Source organism: Salmo salar, chromosome ssa04 (assembly GCF_905237065.1).
Source record: "Salmo salar chromosome ssa04, Ssal_v3.1, whole genome shotgun sequence".
Classification (NCBI taxonomy): Eukaryota; Metazoa; Chordata; class Actinopteri; order Salmoniformes; family Salmonidae; genus Salmo; species Salmo salar.
In genome coordinates, this window is record NC_059445.1 from 35,948,162 (window position 1) to 35,967,131 (window position 18,970).

General features: G+C 42.8%; 1 protein-coding gene and 1 long non-coding RNA gene across 2 annotated transcripts in view; one reads left to right on the forward strand and one right to left on the reverse strand.

The window, feature by feature from the left end:
• The window catches only part of LOC106602890 (forkhead box protein O1-A), an 87,651-nt gene that overhangs the window by 12,077 nt on the left and 56,604 nt on the right, over positions 1 to 18,970 (reverse strand). The window lies entirely within an intron of this gene.
• LOC123742445 (uncharacterized) lies at positions 1,087 to 12,240 on the forward strand. Its single transcript, XR_006769604.1, has 4 exons — positions 1,087 to 1,194; positions 11,341 to 11,407; positions 11,563 to 11,660; positions 11,752 to 12,240. It is a non-coding gene; the product is annotated as an uncharacterized lncRNA (long non-coding RNA).

Below are 18,970 nucleotides of genomic sequence, written 5' to 3' on the forward strand. Positions count from 1 at the left end.
CTGTGTATATATTGAGTCTTCCTGTGTTAAAGAGCACTGATTTGTCTTTCTCAGTATAGTTTCTCTTCTATAACTACTACATCACCTTCAGAGGTGGTAGAAGGTAATATAAGAAGCAGCTCTTTCTGTCTATGAAGGGATGGCTAGTTGAGGTAACTTGAGGACAAATGGACAGTAAGGCGATTCAGGGTCTAACAAGTCAAATACCATGCCTTAAACCTTCCCTTACACCTAAACACAAAAAAAGCACAGATCATAATTTCCGAGACATACGTATTTGTCACTAAAGCTCCACTTAGCTTTACTGTACTTTCTGAATGCCCAGCACCATTACTCCTAGTATTCAGGGTCTACTACAGCGTTTCCCAAACTAGGTCCTCGGGACCCCTGTGGGGGGCACATTTAGTTTTTTCCCTAACACTACACAGCTGATTCAAATGATCAAAAATGTATGATTAGTTGATTATTTTAATCAGCTGTGTAGTGCTAGGGCAAAAAACAAAACGTGCATCCCTTGGGGTCCCGAGGACCGAGTTTGGGAAACTCTGGTCTACCATGTCAAATACCAAGCCATAAACCTTAAAACATATGTCCCTCTAGCTTCTGGGGTTACAGGACAGGGCTCTGTGCAGTGGGCCTTTAATACACTTTAAGTATGGTTTGGGACCTGAGATGTTTTGAAACCAAAATCAGTAAAGGATTCATGTAGCCCTCCACCCTGACTATAACCTTGTTTACAATCTACAAAGATGTGCAGGTCTTTGAGGTATGCACTCTGAGCCAGAGATTAAGGTGCTAGTGCTAGCGTTGCAGTGTGATTTAAAAAGAAACAAAATAGAGAGGTGTTTTCTTCAACATTTCAGTCACAACACACACCGCACACAAACAACCAATGGTTGTAATCCTATTCACAAAAGCTCTTAATAACACGTTTCCTGTAGGGCTCCACCCTGGTTCACCTGTACAATCCTTTACCGCCCATCTATCAACTCCCCCTCACACACACGGGCACACACACACACACACACACACACACACACACGGGCACACACACACACGGGCACACACACACGGGCACACACACACGGGCACACACACACACACGGGCACACACACACACACACACACACACACACCCTAACCACATACACCATCAAACAGAGAGAAAATATAAGCGAGAGATAAAGTACAAAGGTAAGAAACATTTTTTTAAAGGTTTTCTTTCGTTTTTAAAGGAGGGCCGGGCTGTGTTACAAAAGACACCCAAGGAAATAGTTTCAAGAGCTCAGTAAATTGAAATAGTTCCCCACCCAAACCATTCCTCTTTCAAGAAAACAGCTATGAAGAACATAACTCACAAATAATTTAACTACTGTAGCTGCATATTACCTCAATTACCTCGACATCAGTGCCCCCGCACATTGACTCTGTACCGGTACTCCCTGTATCTAGCCCCGCTATTGTTATTTACTGCTGCTCATTAATTATTTGTTATTCTTATCTCTTACTTTTTTATTTTTTTCTTGTTGGTATTTTCTTAAAACTGCATTGTTGGTTAATTAAGGTCTTGTAAGTAAGCAGCTCACTGTAAGGTCTACAAATGTTGTATTTGGCGCATGTGACAAACACAATTTGATTTGATTATTTGACAGCCAGATAAGTTATAATTCACAACCACATAGCTGTATGTACTGTATAATCTCACCACCCAGAACCAAATCTCGCGGTGCATGTTTTCCAGTCACAAGAGACCCAACTTGGCTAGACCAGTGGGTTTTGTGAGGTAAGATCTGATTAGCCTGGATCTACTCGAAGGGGGTTTGAGTAACACTTTCTCTTCATGACTCACTTCCACTCTGTGTGTGTGTGAGTGTGTGAGTCAAATAAAATCAAAGTTCATTGGTCGCGTACACAGATTTGCTGATGTTATTGCTATAATGCTTATATGTCTAGCTCCAACAGTGCAGTAATACCTAGCAATAAAAAAGAAAAATAAACAATACACACATAATCCCCCCCACATAAAAATATATATAGGATGAGCCATTAGTATAATACAGTATATCCATACAGTGTAAGTGGGTGAAACAGTATGTAAACATTATTAAAGTGACCAGTATTCAATGACTATGCACATAGGGCAACAGTCTCTAAGTGCAGGGTTGAGTACCAGGTGGTAGCCGGCTAGTAACTGTGGCTAAAGTTCAGGGCAGGGTACTTGGTGGAGGCCAGTTAGCTGTTTAACTGTCTGATGGCCTGGCGGTGATACAGCCTGACAGGATGCTCTAAATGGTGCAGCTGTTGACGTTTGTGAGGGTCTTAGGGGCAAAGCCACATTTCTTCAGCCTCCTGAGGTTGAAGAGGCGCTGTTGCGCCTTCTTCACCATGCTGTCTGTGTGAAGGGACCATTTCATGTTGTCAGTGATGTGCACGCCGAAGAGTTTCTGATCATCTCCACTGCGGTCCCATCGATGTGGATAGGGGTGTGATCTCTCTGCTGTCTCCTGTAGTCCACAATCAACTCCTTCTTTTTGTTAATGTTGAGGGAGAGGTTATTTTCCTGGCACCACTCCGCCAGGGTTTTCACCTCCTCCCTGTACGCTGTCTCATCATTGTTGGTAATCAGGCCTACCACTGTTGTGTCATCAGAAAACTTGATGATTGAGTTGGAGACGTGCATGGCCAAGCAGTCATGGGTGAACAGGGAGTACAGGAGGGGGCTGAGCAGGCAACTCTGTGGGGCCCCCGTGTTGAGGATCAGCGTGGCGGAGGTGTTGTTGCCTACCTTCACCACTTGGGGTCGGCCCGTAAGGAAGTCCAGGACCCAGTTGCACAGGGAGGAGTTCATTGGCAGCTCAATGTTGTTTTCCTCAAAGCAGGCAAAGATGATGTTAAGCTCGTCCAGGAGTGAAGCGTCTGTGTCCGCAACGTGGCTGGTTTTTCCTTTATAATTTGTGATTTTCCCTGCCACATATGTGTCTGAGCCATTGAACTGTGACTCCACTTTGTCCCTGTACTGTCGTGTGTGTACTTGTTCTTCTATCCTTGTAGGTACTTGAAATCCCCAAATGTCCCCACAAGGATAGTAAAACAAGGAAAATTCTCCCTAGTGAATACAAAGGCTATTTTAAGCTCAGGGGTTAGGTTTAGTGTGTGTGTGTGTGTGTGTGTGTGTGTGTGTGTGTGTGTGTGTGTGTGTGTGTGTGTGTGTGTGTGTGTGTGTGTGTGTGTGTGTGAGAGAATGGGTTGAGTTGAAGAAAGTAAGTGTTGGAGTAAGAGCTTGAAGAGGATGATCAATACAGTGGTTGTAGAGAATGGGAAGCATGGTAACTAAGCCATGAAGACTGAAGATCCTCACCTGTTGAAACCTTTGTGTCTTATGGGGGAGGCGTTTCCCAGGAGGCTTAAATGTACACACACACACACACACACACACACACACACACGTGTTTGTTTTACTATCCTTGTGGGGACCAAACAATTGATTCTCATTCAAAAAATAATAATTCAACCGTAACCTTAACCCTAACCTTAACCCCAAATCACTGACCCTAACTCCTAACCCTAACTGTAACCCTAATTGTAACCCTAAACCTAACACCTAAAATAGTATTTTTGTCTTGTGGGAACCGGTAAAATGTCCTTATTTTACTATCCTTGTGAGGACTTCTGGTCCCCACAAGGATAGTAAAACCAAATACACACTATGTGACCACCTTACTTTTTGTTTTGTTTTAGTAAACAGCAGAAAAAAATGTGAAATTTGTCTTATTTAGTAAACCAGCGCTGGCTAAATATTAGACAGAACATATGCTGAGTTATTTTGACCCAGCCAGTTGGGTTGGGTGAATAACCCAACATGTTTGGCTGTTGAGATTACCCAAACATGGGTTAATTTAACCATTAATTGGGATAAATACACTTTCATGCTAGGTTGACCCAGCAGCTGGGTCTTTTTTAATGTAATCCATAGGTTATTTTTCCCCACCCGTGAGAGTAAATGTCATTCTTGTTCATCATGTTAAGTTGGTACACTGCCAATGTAATTAAATATATTTTTAAATTACATATTCTAAAATAATATTAATAACATTAGTATTTACATATTGTATAAAAGTGGTAACTATCCCAACTTTGGGATTTTCAAAGGCTTTAAGAAACTCCTACAGTTGTGTAAGCCTCATTAAAGCTACAAAAACGGGCAGTTTTCAACCTTAACATGTGATAACCATACAACAGAACAGAACAAAATAACTATCGTAAAGCCACGCCCCATACTAAGCCACGCCTCCAATATACTGCTCTGTCCTGCTGGGTCATATCTCAATAACCCAGCGTCAATAACCCAGCATCAATAACCCAGCCCTGTTCTTTTTAAGAAAATAACCCAACTAAGTGACCTAATGCTTACAATCCAGCAGTTCAGTCATCAAACAACGTAGCGTTTTTTTAGGGTAAGGGGCAACAACAGCACATATTAGGAAGAAAGACGGGAGGGAGAAGAATAAAAGAAAGCTATAATTCACTACCTATTATCATTTATGTAATGGAGGAAAATAGAAAGTCTTTAGGAAATGAACACAATTCTCCTAGCTACCCACAGAAGAGAGGAGGATACCACGGTGCGGCAGGTAGCCTAGTGTTTAGAGCATTGTGCCAGTAACCGAGGAGTTGCTGGATCGAATCCCCGAGCTGACAAGGTAAAAATCTGTTGTTCTACCCCTGAACAAGGCAGTTAACCGACTGTTCCCCGGTAGGACATTATTGTAAACTGACGTGCCTAGTTAAATAAAGGTAAAAACAGACAACATATGGGTGTAAAGACAGAGGACAGAAGCTAAGGAATATAACAGCGAAAAGAAAGTTCCTGATTAATTAGCTCTATTTTGGCAACCCACTGGACACAAATGTGATTTGCATTCAATTGAGTTGTCAACTAACGTGTAATCAATAAAAATGCATTGGATTTAGTTTAAAAGTTGGGTGAAAAAAAGACAAACATTCCCGAAATTCCTTTACGTTGATTACTTTTTTGTTGTTGAAATGACATGGAAACAACGTTGATTCAATCAGTTTGTGCTCAGTGGGAAAGACATGGGCAGATTGACACAACCCCTCGCTTTGTAGCCTGGATCCAGTTCCGTTTGTGCTCGTCTTGTCTTGCCGACTCCTATAGGAACCAGGCTACTCTTTCTGGCCCTCTGTAGTCAGTCTGTCCCTCTCCTACCTAAACACACAGCCTGTACCATTACAGAAGACAACAAGGTCAAATTACAAGGACTGACAGACAGACAGATTAGACACACAGTCTGTCTGTCTCTGACACACACACACACACACAGTCTGTCTAGCCAAAATCTTCCCAGCACGCTATAGTATCAACTTACTGTTGTGATGCAGCAGGACATAGGGAACAGAAAGACCAAAACAAGACAGGCGACAGAAAACAAAACACCCACCCACCAACCAACCAGGGAATTTCCCAAAACAACCATGTAGACTGAGGCTGAGCTAGGCTGAGACACCCCTCTGTACATCAACCCAGATGTACCAGACCACAGGATTCAGCATGGATACACACACACACCCATGCACGCATGCACGCATGCACACAGATACTGACTCTTGGAATGAACAACAATAGAATGATTATCCAAATGAGGCACAAGAATATCCATTTTGGTTTAGGATTTACAACAGCGAAATTCTTCCATGTTTACTCACTCACATCATGATTCATAATACAACAATGACCTGGGTGTTTCCTGAATTGCTCACATTCAGTTCAATCTATACTGCACAACCTTTCTTCTCCATTCTCCCCCGTCTTATTGCAACTTTCCATGAATATGGATATATGGAACTACGGCTCAAATCCCAGTGCTAGGCACACATTTTTTTGTTTTAAACCTTAAACATAACCTTAAAGGTTAAGTTCACCAAAATTAACATTTGGGTAGTTATAATGTATTTATTGAGGTCCTAAAAATGTAGTGTCTCTGCAGATCCTCTCAAGCTGTGAGGTTGGATGGGGAGCGTTGCTGCACAGCTATTTTCAGGTCTCTCCAGAGATGTTCGATCGGGTTCAAGTCCGGGCTCTGGCTGGGCCACTCAAGGACATTCAGCGACTTGTCCCGAAGCCACTCCTGTGTTGTCTTGGCTGTGTGCTTAGGGTCGTTGTCCTGTTGGAAGGTGAACCTTCTCCTCGGTCTGAGGTCCTGAGCGCTCTGGGGCAGGTTTTCATCAAGGATCTCTCTGTACTTTTCTCCGTTCATCTTTGCCTCGATCCTGACTAGTCTCTCAGTCCCTGCCGATGAAAAACATCCCCACAGAATGATGCTGCCACCACCATGCTTCACCATAGGGATGGTGCCAGGTGTGATGTGACACTTGGCATTCAGGCCAAAGAGTTCAATCTTGGTTTCATCAGACCAGAGAATCTTGTTTCTCATGGTCTGAGAGTCTTTAGGTGCCTTTTGGCAACATCCAAGCGGGCTGTCATGTGCCTTTTACTGAGGAGTAGTTTCTGTCTGGCCACTCTACCATAAAGGCCTGATTGGTGGATTGCTGCAGAGATGGTTGTCTTTATAGAAGGTTCTCCCATCTCCACAGAGGAACTTTGGAGTTCTGTCAGAATGACCATCAGGTTCTTAGTCACCGTCTTGACCAAGGCCCTCCTGCCCCGATTGCTCAGTTTGGCCGAGCGGCCAGCTCTAGGAAGAGTCTTGGTGGTTCCAAACATCTTCCATTAAAGAATGAATGAGGCCACTGTATTCTTGGGGACCTTCAATGCTGCATACATTTTTTGGTACCCTTCCGCAGATCTGTGCCTCAACCCAATCCTGTCTCGGAGCTCTACGGACAATTCCTTCAACCTCATGGCTTTTATTTTGCTCTGACATGCAATGTGAACTTAGGGACCTTATTTTGTATTTATCCTTTATTTAACTAGGCAAGTCAGGTAAGAACAAATTCCTATTTACAATGACGGCCTACCCAGGCCAAACCCTAACCCGGACAACGCTGGGCCAATTGTGCACCTCCCTTTGGGCTCCCAATCACAGCTGGTTGTGATACAGCCTGGAATCGAATCAGGGTCTGTGGTGACGCCTCTAGCACTGAGATGCAGTTCCTTAGACCACTGCGCCACTCGGGAGCCCCCTTATATAGACAGGTGTGTGCCTTTCCAAATCATTCCAATCAATTGGATTTACCACAGGTGGACTCCAATCAGGTTGTAGAAACATCTCAAGGATGATCAATGGAAACAGGATGAACCTCAGCTCAATTTCGAGTCTCATAGCAAAGGGGCTGAATACTTATGTAAATTAGGTATTTCATTTTTTTTTTTTTTACAAAAATGTCTAAAAACCTTTGTTTGCTTTGTCATTATGGGGTATTGTGTGTAGATTGATGAGGGGGGAAAACTATTTAATCAATTTTAGAATAAGGCTGTAACGTAACAAAATGTCAAGGGGTCTGAATACTTTCCGAATTTACTGTATATCCATCGTTTTTGTCAAAATTGCTCAGGCTCTGTAAATTTGGTTGGGGATCATTGATGGACAATGATATTTAAACCTTGTCTCAGATTTTGTAAGCAGATTTAAGTCAAGACTGAGACTAGACCACGAAGGAACACTCAACACCTCTTGGAAAGCCATTCTGGTGTGTCTTTTGCATAAACATTTGTGTAATTATTTGTGTAAAAAACTATCCCAGGGTTTTCAGAAGACTGATGTGGGCTTTCCTCTAACTTTTTATCTAGGGTTTGCTCCTCTTATATTTATTTTGATCCTAACAAACTCCCCAATCCCTGCTGGTGACAAGCATACCCATAACATGATGCTGCCACCCCCCAAAAAATATGACAAAAAATCTAATTTTAGATTTTTTAGATGACATTTTATGGCAGGAAAAATTTTAAAATACAAAAAAAGGTAAAAGGGGGTGTAGACTTTCTATAAGTACTGTATATCCCAAAAACAGTGCCCAAGAGGTAAACTCCTCTGTAAGAGAGGGCCGTTTCAGGCCCCTCCAAAGGCTGTCACCCTCACCATTATAAATAAACATAATAGTCCCAATGATCTGCCAGGAAAGCGTTGAGGGTGGTTGCCCAATGAGCAAAGAGCATGACACCCTTTCCCGAGCTCTTGTTCAATCCAAGTACATGTGCAACGTGCGTACTGGACAACGACAGGGACATCTTTCTGGGGAAGGCGACAGGCGAAAAGAAATAGGCTCCAAGGTGCGACAACGAGAAGTCAGCCAAGGGTGGGGTTACCTTGGGGCAGATTGCGAGCATGAGCAGTGGTTGGTAGAGCGCAGTCAAGACACAATCACTTTAGGGATGCCAAGGGTAGTAGTAAAGAAAAAGACTGAGGAATATTACATCTCCACGCTTCTCAGCGGCTAGTAGCTGCTGTGAAAGGATCTTAAGCACAATAGACACATCGCAGGATGAGCCAAAGGCTTAGAGACTGGGCGTAAGCGATGTTCCTCCCCTAGAAGTGACATATTCGTTTGGGATAAACTGTATTACTGTCAGGGCCTTGGCAGGCCCGAGAAAGAAGCTCGAGGAAATTACAACATTTTCAGGAGCATAGCACCCAGGAAAACAGAGGAACGATCTGTTTAGTCATACCATTTTTTCAAGAAAACGCATCAACTGTAAAACAGAGAGCATGCCTCATGGGGCTGGCACTAATATTCCCTCAATTTTGGGGGGGGCATAGCAAATTTCATGTCTGCTGAGTGCTAATTTGAACATTGTGAAAATTCTGTGAAACTTCCGGCGCGCGTTTACTGTGAACACTGAGGCTACTGTGGCTATTTGATTATAATGTAGGCCTACAAGATTGGCCTAACATCAAAAACAATCGAGAAAAATGCATCCCATGACATTTTAACATGGAAATAGCTGTTCTATCATTCAGCCTACAGTAGCAGCAAATGTGTGGTGTTCAATGTAGGCCTACATTCCATGAGACTTTTGAAGAAAAAAAAAAAACATGCAGGGCTTGACATTAACCTGTTTATCCACTTGGCCTTCAAACAAGTAGGTGATTGAAAATGTTATGTTGTTTGATGTAAAAAAAAACATTATGTACAATTATTTTTTATTCCCATACCATTATTACAAAGAATCAGAAAAATGATGCTACCCTCTGCCTATTGGCTACTTAGCTTATTCAAGACTTGTTGCAAAATACAACACTGCCCCTTTAAGCTCTTTACCGGACTTGCTTTTCAAAAATACTAGAAATGCACACATTTTGTGCTCTTGAAGGAAGCAACCACTCCCCCATTGTTGACTAGAAATGAGCTATAACTGGGCTAATACTCACTAACTGGCAAAGAATATGATCAAATGTGCACAGGTGGCTACATGCAGCTCTCGCTTTGATCTCAAAACAAGCACATCTACTCATGACAGCTCATGCTGTCCAGTTCAAAGTGAATGGCACAGATTCATATATGGCAATGGATATTTGCATTTAGGCCTACTGCAGCTCTGATTGGTTATGGTGCACCGGTCTGTATAGAGTACGGGCCTGACAGGCGCTGCATGGTCAATCTGACGCCTGCATTGGCCGTACAGCATTTACGGTGATTTGGCTTTAGCAGAAGTCAGGGCATTCATACTTCTTGCGCTTCGCCGAGCAGCGGGCCTCTGGAGGCCTGGCCTCTGGAGGCTTCGCAATTGTGTCACACCATTCATACGGCGCCTCCGACCACATTTTCGGATCAAGCACAAATTGGCTTTGAGTCGTACATGTCAATGGAATAGAATCCTACTCCAATGAGCTCTGCCTACAAGAAAATCTCTTAGCTTTGCATAGTTCATTTTGTTTCAGTATGTTACATTGAAAGTGCCTACAGTGGTTGCTCCACTAAAAGTTTTGCGATTATGCTGCGGGACTTAAGAGGTAATTTTGTGGTTTTGTACGCTACCCTGCGTCACTACTTCATTGCTCCAGACCAGCGCAATGGGGAGTTAGAGCACTGATTATGCTTTTGGGTCCTACTGTGTCTCTAACTGATAATGAATGGGCGACATAAACCTAAATAGAAACTGATAATTGTGCACGACTTCAGTATTACTTACTAAAACTGTTGTCACACTAAGGTTTTTATTATTTTATTTTGTTAGGATTATTTTGTTCTTACTGTAGGCCACTCCTGACCGGTCACATTGTACAGCGCCTGAGTGGAGCAACGGTCTAAGACACTGCATAGCAGTCAAGCTGTGTTGCTACAGATGCTGGTTCAATACCCGTGCCGGCCTCGACTGGGAGACCCATGAGAGGACTGTAGGTTTATGGTTTCTCTCCCTCTAAAAACAGAAATAAATCATTCTAAATAACAAACTGGCTTTATTTACAAATTAGTAACAATGTCTCACCCCATGTTCATGAATGGTCTTTTTCTCACTAATTTTACATTATTTGAAAACAAAATCATCTCCAAAATATTGTTATTTTTTAAACAAAGAGATTATTATTATTATTATTATTATTAATTTAGAATTATGTAAAAGCCCCTTGGATATTCTCACAGATATATTATTAACCCTGTTATTAGCAGGACAATATATATTGGTCATATTGGTCATGGCTCCCGAGTGGCGCACAATGAGATGGCCTTGTAGTTCTCCAGCTGTATCCACTGAAACAGCGGTGGGCGCGTGAGGTTCAAGGAACGAGGGCCGGGGGCACGGGATGGGCTGCAGAGCCACGCACAGAGGACAGACCTAGCCCATGGGGAACAGATCAACACTTTAAGGGGTATTGCACTAATAATGGCGCTGACTAGGGGTAACGTTCCCGCTGTTCTTAGTGCCAGTCTGCACGTTCAAACTAAAACAATGTAACTAATAATGGCGTGAAAAATGCCCCGTAGATATGAATTCGGAGGGCAAATATTATTAAATATTAAACCATTAGACCTCTCACTAAAGGCGTCATTCAAAAGTTATACTTAAATCTGAACTGGATTTAACGAAAAATGACATGAAAAGCACACATTTGTAAATCCCAAACTCTAAAAGTAATTGGAAAGGTAGATTCAAATTATTTGTGACATTATGGTTAAAATAAAGAATGTAAACAAGATGTTGTGTTTTTATTTACAGTAGTGATGGACAGCTGGTGGCATTTTGAAAACAGGTTTTCAAACACTTGTAGCCGATTAGCAGGACAATAGACTCTTTATAGCCCGGCTACTATAGGTGTGAACATCCCCCTACCCGCAAAAAACAACATTGCGACCAAAGAGAACATACCAAATGGACATTGTTTTCATCAAGCCAGCTTCTTTCTATGGTTCTACCCATTCCAGGATTAGGACCGTAACCACGAGAGGACTTGAAAATTAGTCGGAGCTGAGAGAATCACCAAAACTAAAGGTATTTTGGTTTCAGTGCATTTTCTTAAAAATATATATATAACCTATCAATGTGTAGGCATACTGTGTAATAAAATGGATAATTAAATAAAAGTTAAATAAATAAAATAAAAATATAAATGATTATGTACTAAAAACGTGAATGTGTTTTTGCAGAGCATACAAACATGCCGACAACCATCCGTGGAGATCAGTGGACAAAGGGCTGGACAACGGGCAGCACTGAAAAAAAACACATCGTTACCAAGAAAGTGGTTCGTTTTGCTAGATTCTTAAAATGTGTACGCAGCATTTGTGTGTTGGAGTCACTTTTAACTCTTAATTGATCTACCGTTTCTATCATAGGCCACTGTAATCGATGGAGGCTCAGGGCGGTACCATTCTGCTCATCTGATGAAGGTGCACATGGATCAGATTCAAACTTTGAAGACCGAGATCGAGTCATTGAAGGCAGACCAGCAGAAAATGAAACATTATCGGAGGGGAAGAGATACGGGCGACAGCTGATGCATTGGTCCAGAGCCAGGCGGCATTGGCGGAGAGACAGGCGGAGAATGACGTGTTGAAGAGGGAAAGGAACGAGATGGAGTCACAATCCATGCAAGGCACACCTGTGAGCTCTGGAACTCCACCTCCAACAAGCCGAGTCAACATACCTGGCGGGTTCATCAGGTCGGTTCACCCTGACATTTCCATTCCTCTTCTGACAACAGAACTTGACCGACTGGGCCGTCCGGACCGTTATGCTGTTCTGCTATAGCCTGATAAACAAATGCAGGTGGCTTATATCTTCAAAATGCTTTAAATGCGTTATTTTCCAAATGTAAAAGCATATACTGTACAGTACTCTATTTCTTTAACAGCATCTTTATGCTTTCGTTAATAAAATAATGATGAAAATACTTTTTCAAAATGCCGATGTTTATTTAGTTATGGCTCCATACTATGGGAATAAATTACAAAAATATTGGAACAAAGTTGTCTAATGAAGGTAAACAAATTGTTGCTTACTGGAAAATAGTCTTTCAAACACACACGGTCACGTTGTACAGTGCCATTATGGCTATTAGCAGGGCTATATTTTGGCCTTTATGGGCGGTGCACAATTGGCCCAGCATTTCTCTCCCTCTAAAAACAGAAATAAATGTTTTTAATGTTTTATTTTGGCCTTTATTCAGATTACAAATCGCTCACTTTCGTTTTCATTATGGGCTATTAGCAGGACAATATACCTTTACCAACACCTTTTGATACTTTGTGGATGGGGGCTCCCGAGTGGATTGGGGCTCCCGCAGTGCAAAATGCATTGCTACAGATGCAGGTTCGATACCCGTGCCGGCCGCCACCGGGAGACCAATGAGGCGGCTTTTGGTTTTAATTTAGAATCCTCCAATCCCCTATATGTAATTATTGGCGGAGAGTCACGTCATATTTTTCGATATACTGTAGGCCTACCGTAGGCGACATCAGTCTCACTAGTGTTGAGTAATGTGCTGTTAAAAGTGGTGTAGGTCTTATTTATTTAAAGAGCATATTGAAGTTAGAAGCAATATGATTTTAAGCAATAGCCTACAACTATTTTAGCACCATTGCGCTGCTCTGAGACAAGCATGGGGACTGGTCTTGATAAATCAATTTGATTTTTATCTTCACTGAATCTCCGTTTGGGTATTGGTTAGACTACAATTAGGGTATATACCCTTAGTGTAACATTTATTTAACTAGGCAAGTCAGTTAAGAACAAATTCTTATTTACAAGGACAGCCTACTCCTTCCTCCCCGTTGGGGAATTGAACCCCAGTCTCCCGCATGCCCGCACGACACAGGGATTCTATAGCTAAATAGCCCAGTACTGTAGCCAACTCCCGTCCGTCACGTTGTACAGCACCATATTTTCCATTCCATCCTAACTGAAACCTAGAGGGTTTTTCATTTTTCTTGGAATAGAAACACGATAATATTAATCAAATGAATTAAGCAACATTTCTTAAAATCAGTCCCATATACAAACATTTTTTTTTCAATTCTCTAGTACAGCCACTATTGAAGGCTATCAAATGCTTCTCAAAGATGGCCTCTGGTGGTCAAACTAGCACTAACTAGCATTAATGGTACCAGTGGTTGACACTTAAATAATGTGCCATAGAATTCTGCAGCACCATGCAAGCTGTGCCGCGGCACGCTGCAACTTTTAAAGGACGAACCACTGTAATATCGCATTAATTTGAGCACAATAGCCACAGCAGAGTGAAACGTTGACAGTGTTAACTAAAGGGGAAAACTATCGAAAGTTGAGTGAAGTTCAATCTCGCGCATCTCTGCATGGGCTGATATTTCATCTGCGTCGCAGTCCGAAGGGGAGCTGCGAGCCCGTGAGCAGCATAGAGCGAACACTGTTTGGCACTATTTTCCAAGAGTCACGGCGCTGTCTTCCTTTCTTTTTTCTTAATTTTTTCCCCTTCTCTCACCGGCTATGCCCAAAGGGCTATAGCATCCGGGTGAGGGTAGAGAATTGCTTAGTATGCTAGGGTACAAAACCTGCATGATGATAGCAGCCAGGACTGGTCGTGAGCAGGGTGTAACTGCCAACTGGAAAGTCACTGGACGGAAAAGGGAGGATAGGTAACATAGAAGGAAAAGCATACGGCATCACCCTATTTCATGGGTGTGTCAGCTCTCCCACGCCAAATGGCATGGTCACCGTTTTGAGGGTGGGGTCTTCCAGGGCCCTCACAGGGTCATAGCTTCTACCAGGCTGCAGCAAGTCAGTCCGGATAGATGCAGGAAGCAGTCTCTCTCGGGGCTGCGGCATTACATAAGACGTCAGGCAATGTAGCCAAAGGAAGAAGGAAATGACTGCGGCGTAGTATTCCTGATCCTGGGCAGTAGGACAGCTAGCTGACTGGTATGCCTTGGACCTGCTCAATGGAGGGTTGTCAAAAGCAAAGATATAACCTCAGCCGCTCACTCCCGTAAGAGGGGAAGGCAGAGCAGGTAATGAATGGTCTGGTGGCGTGAACCAAACTTTTTGTGGACTCGGGAGTACCAGACAGCTGTAGTAATAAATTACTATACCGATTGATCACTAGCTCAATGGAGAGTGTTCTCCATAACAGAGCCAAGTCATCTTTGCCATATAGAGGGAAAAAAAGCTCCCTCAGAGCCCCGTAGAACGGGGAAGCGAATATGGCAGCGCCCTCCAGGGGGAAAACTGGAGCGATGTAGTGTCAGCGTTTGTTGCTGGCATGTCATGCCTAAGTTTGCCAATTAATCTTAATTAAAGTAGTTGGCAATATCTGTCACGTCCTGACCAGTGAAAAGGGTCATTTGCCATAGTAGTATGGTCTGGGTGTTTGGGGAATGTGTTCTAGTTTTCATTTTCTATGTTCGTTTTCCAGGTTTGGCCGAGTGTGGTTTCCAATCAGAGGCAGGTGTCTTTCGTTGTCTCTGATTGGAAACCATACTTAGGCAGCCTGTTTTCCTTTGGGTTTTGTGGGTGGTTGTTTTCCATTTAGTTGTGAGTACCTGACGGAACTGTCTGCTGTCATTTTTGTTTAATTTGTAAGTGATAATTTTTGCATTAAACATCAAGATGAACATATTCCACGCTGCACCTTGGTCTACTCATTTTGACGCCTGTGACAATATCAGTCGGTTTAGTGATGAATGAGACATCTGATTCAATGAGTAGAACGCTATAGCCATGAGGCTAGTGGGGCGTTAGCTAGCTAGCAACTACCTCGTGGTGAAGGTGTGCTGTAGCTAGCTTAGTGCTGGCTGAAGGAAACCGTGTGGTGGCAGAGTTAGCCTTCAGGTAGTGAAGGAGCTGTGAGGCTGAGACGGTCGGTTCAAACAAAAGGGTGAATGTAGGTTAAGCTAGACGAGAGAAGGTGAGCTAGCAATGCTACCGTGTTGCAGGTTGAGTATGCTAATGAAGATAGCTTTCTTCTTAGTGAGCTAGCCAAGTTGACCTGAGTCTAAAATAGCTACCAACTGAGACTGAGAAAAGCAATTTCTACCCCAAGCAAAAACCTTGCGGTCTTTACTCACTTCTAACAGGGTCTGAAGACCTATGCAGTGATGTCCTTCACGGTTCACTTGTGAGCAGTTAAGCAGGAAAACAGGGATCCAGTTGTGCTGAAGAGAGCTAGAGAGTAATGCTCTTCAAGAGGAAGAGAAGTGAGAATAACAATAGGGAGGGAGAGTGGCTCCTTCAAAGGAGCATCGATAAATCTCAGAGCTATTTCCCAAAACCATTGTTAGTAAAGTTGCACCTGAAAACTCTCATGATTTACTGACTGACTCAGACTTCTCGTAGAACGGAAGAGGCGATATAGACACGCCCAAAATGAATGACGTATGTCGCGCAGCAAAAGTTGAGTGGGGATGAACGGATTGGTTTCAGTCAGTTCAGTCAGTCATCCTAATGAGCCGTCAGCCCTCCCCAGCTAGCTTATGCTTATGGCTAGAAATATCAGCGACAATTTGAAACTTGTTGCCGAAGTTGGGACTTGGGAGTTTTCAGAATCATTCGTTTTTTTAATCGGGCTACAAAACAATACATGTGCTTTAGCTGTCACCCTGGCCTGATATTAGCTACACTATTCTAGCTACTTCCCTTTAAGTTACTGCAGGACAGCAGTGCTGGGCAATCAGTACTCGGGAGCGAAGAATTCACCACGTGTTGTTGTGTTGCAGGCTTGCAGCGCAAACTCTCCCCATTGAGCAGTAAACGGTATCACGTGACATCCAGATGGTTACTACCAATATTACAAGTTATTTCTCGTGCAGGCTGCTATTCAACTCTAAATATAATCAAGTGGGATGGAATAAATTGGCCATGTACGTTAGCTACCACCAGCGACAAGTGATCCAGCTGCCCGGTGAAGCAAGTGCAACTGCTACCCAGTGGGAAGCAACTTCATATATACAGTCATTGGAAGCAACAATGGGAAGCACATAGAATTAGGAATCAAAAAACTAGAATGGACATGAACCTTCTTATGATGGGATAAAGGTCAGCCATTTTGGTCAGGGAGTTGGTCAACCGTGGTTTGCCAGTACTGTGATAAGATATTGTTGCCAGTGCTGTGAAAAGACAAATAATGAATATGAAGAATTGATCTGCACTGTATGTTTGTTAGATAGCTAGCCAGACAGTTTTAGAGGAATGATTCCATTAATTTTCAAATTAACTGGCAATATGCCAACATGTTGATGATAGGACTCAGACAAGTCATAAATGCAACAAGTACTGATATTGTATCATATAATAGTACTCACAGCTTTCCAAGAAAGCAGAAATGTATGGTCTGTTTACATCAGTTTAGGAGGCTATTTATACAGAACATTTGTATAAACCCATATAATTGTATGACAATATTTTAGGTTGACAATAATTCTATTACCTAATTTCTAAAATATCACGTGCTTTTTATTTTCCTGCATAAGTAAAAATCTGGATTATGCCTCTAAAACCATTCATTCCAATTAGACAATATGGCTGCCATTTTCACTCCATTCTGGAACGTTGCTGGTTTACGACAGAGCCTCTAGTAATTTAAAAGGGTCTCAATGGGGAAGCACCTCGATCCAAAACCATTGCACTAGTCATTCACACCAGCTTGTCATTACGTTAGCTAATTGGCATGTCAAGGTGAAATCCAGATTCCAGTAGGTGACCAATACAACAAGTAATTTTTTCCTTTGCCTCTAGAAATAAATATCACTTCTTTTACAAGTTGTATCTAGTGCCATGCTGCTGATGTTGCTAGCTGGGAACTAATTGAAACAAATACATTCTTCCCCACTCAATTCTCAGCTGCGTGACATACATCATCAATCTGGAGAAGGGTGCAATTCGGGGCATTCCTGCATGTGGGCATTCCTGCATCTTCATGAACCCCTTTTTATACTTATATTGGTACATTTTTAAGCTAGGACAGGCAGGAGGTGGGGTGCTCCAGTACATTAGGTGCCATTAATGGAAAATAAAGTTGGATGCCAGCCGCCAATAACCCCCACAGAAGAAGGGGCGGGGGCAACAACGGTAGCTAGCTAGCTAGCCGTAGACCGGTACAGTGTCCTTCACCCCCTCCTGTCGGGCACTGTTTTCCTGCAGTTCAATTAAAGGTGTTCAAGACACTGTCCACCGGAAAAGGACACTGTCTACCAGCGAAAAAACTAAGATAATACTTTTGTTTGCCTTTTGACCCATGTTCAATAGTGTCACACACATGAAGATGTGCTCAAGAGTGGGGGGAGTTGACTACAAATACAAATTATCTAGAATGTCATTGTATGCTTTAGCATTAAGATTTCCCTTCACTGGAACTAAGGGGCCTAGCCCGAACCATGAAAAACAGCCCCTGACCATTATTCCTCCTCCACAAAACTTTACAGTTGCCACTATGCATTGGGGCAGGTAGCGTTTTCCTGGCATCTGCCAAACCCAGATTCGTCCATCGGACTGCCAGATGGTGAAGCGTGATCACTCCAAAGATCGCATTTCCACTGCTCCAGAGTCCAATGTCGGTACACCACTCCAGCTGACGCTTTGCATTATGCATGGTGATCTTAGGCTTGGCCATGGAAACCGATTTCATGAAGCTCCCGAAGAACACTTCTTGTGCTGATGTTGCTTCCAGAGGCAGTTTGGAACTTGGTAGTGAGTGTTGCAACCAAGGACAGACAATTGTTACGCACTACGCGCTTCAGCACTCGGCAATCCCGTTTTGTGAGCTTGTGTGGCCTACCACTTCGCGGCTGAGCCGTTGTTGCTCCTAGACATTTCCACTTACAGCCCTTTTATAGTTGATCGGGGCAGCTCTAGCAGGGCAGACATTTTACGAACTGACTTGTTGGAAAGGTGGCATCCTATGACGGTGCCACGTTGAAAGTCACTGAGCTCTTCAGTAAGGGCATTCTACTGCCAATGTTTGTCTATGGAGATTACATGGCTGTGTGCTCGATTCAGCAACAGGTGTGGCTGAAATATCCGATTCCACTAATTTGAAGGGGTGTCCACATACTTTTGCATATAGAGTGTATGTTTATATTCGGAGCTACATCCATGGTAACAAGTATTAAATGACAATGGCATTCATACTCTACAATATGGCGTAATAAAGAATTCTTAGCGTGTAAGAAAACCATTTATATCTGTAACGTCTGTCTTCGAGTAGAGAGGACCAAAACGCAGCAGGAATGTGGATGCTCATCTTGAATATTTATTTTAAATAAAGTGAATACCAAAACAACAAAACGAAGAATGACAAACCGACAGTTTGACAGGCTATACTTACTACAGCAGTGCTAAAGACAACTACCCACAAAATACCAAACCAAACACACACCTATATATAGGACTCTCAATCAGAGGCAACTAGAAACACCTGCCTCCAATTGAGAGTCCAACACCCAATCCTAAACATAGAAAAACTAAACTAGACAAAACGTAGAAATACATACAAAACACAAACCCTCCTCTGCCACGTCCTGACCAAAACTAATACTCCCTCTGCTGGTCAGGACGTGACAGTACCCCCCCCCCCCCCCCCTAAAG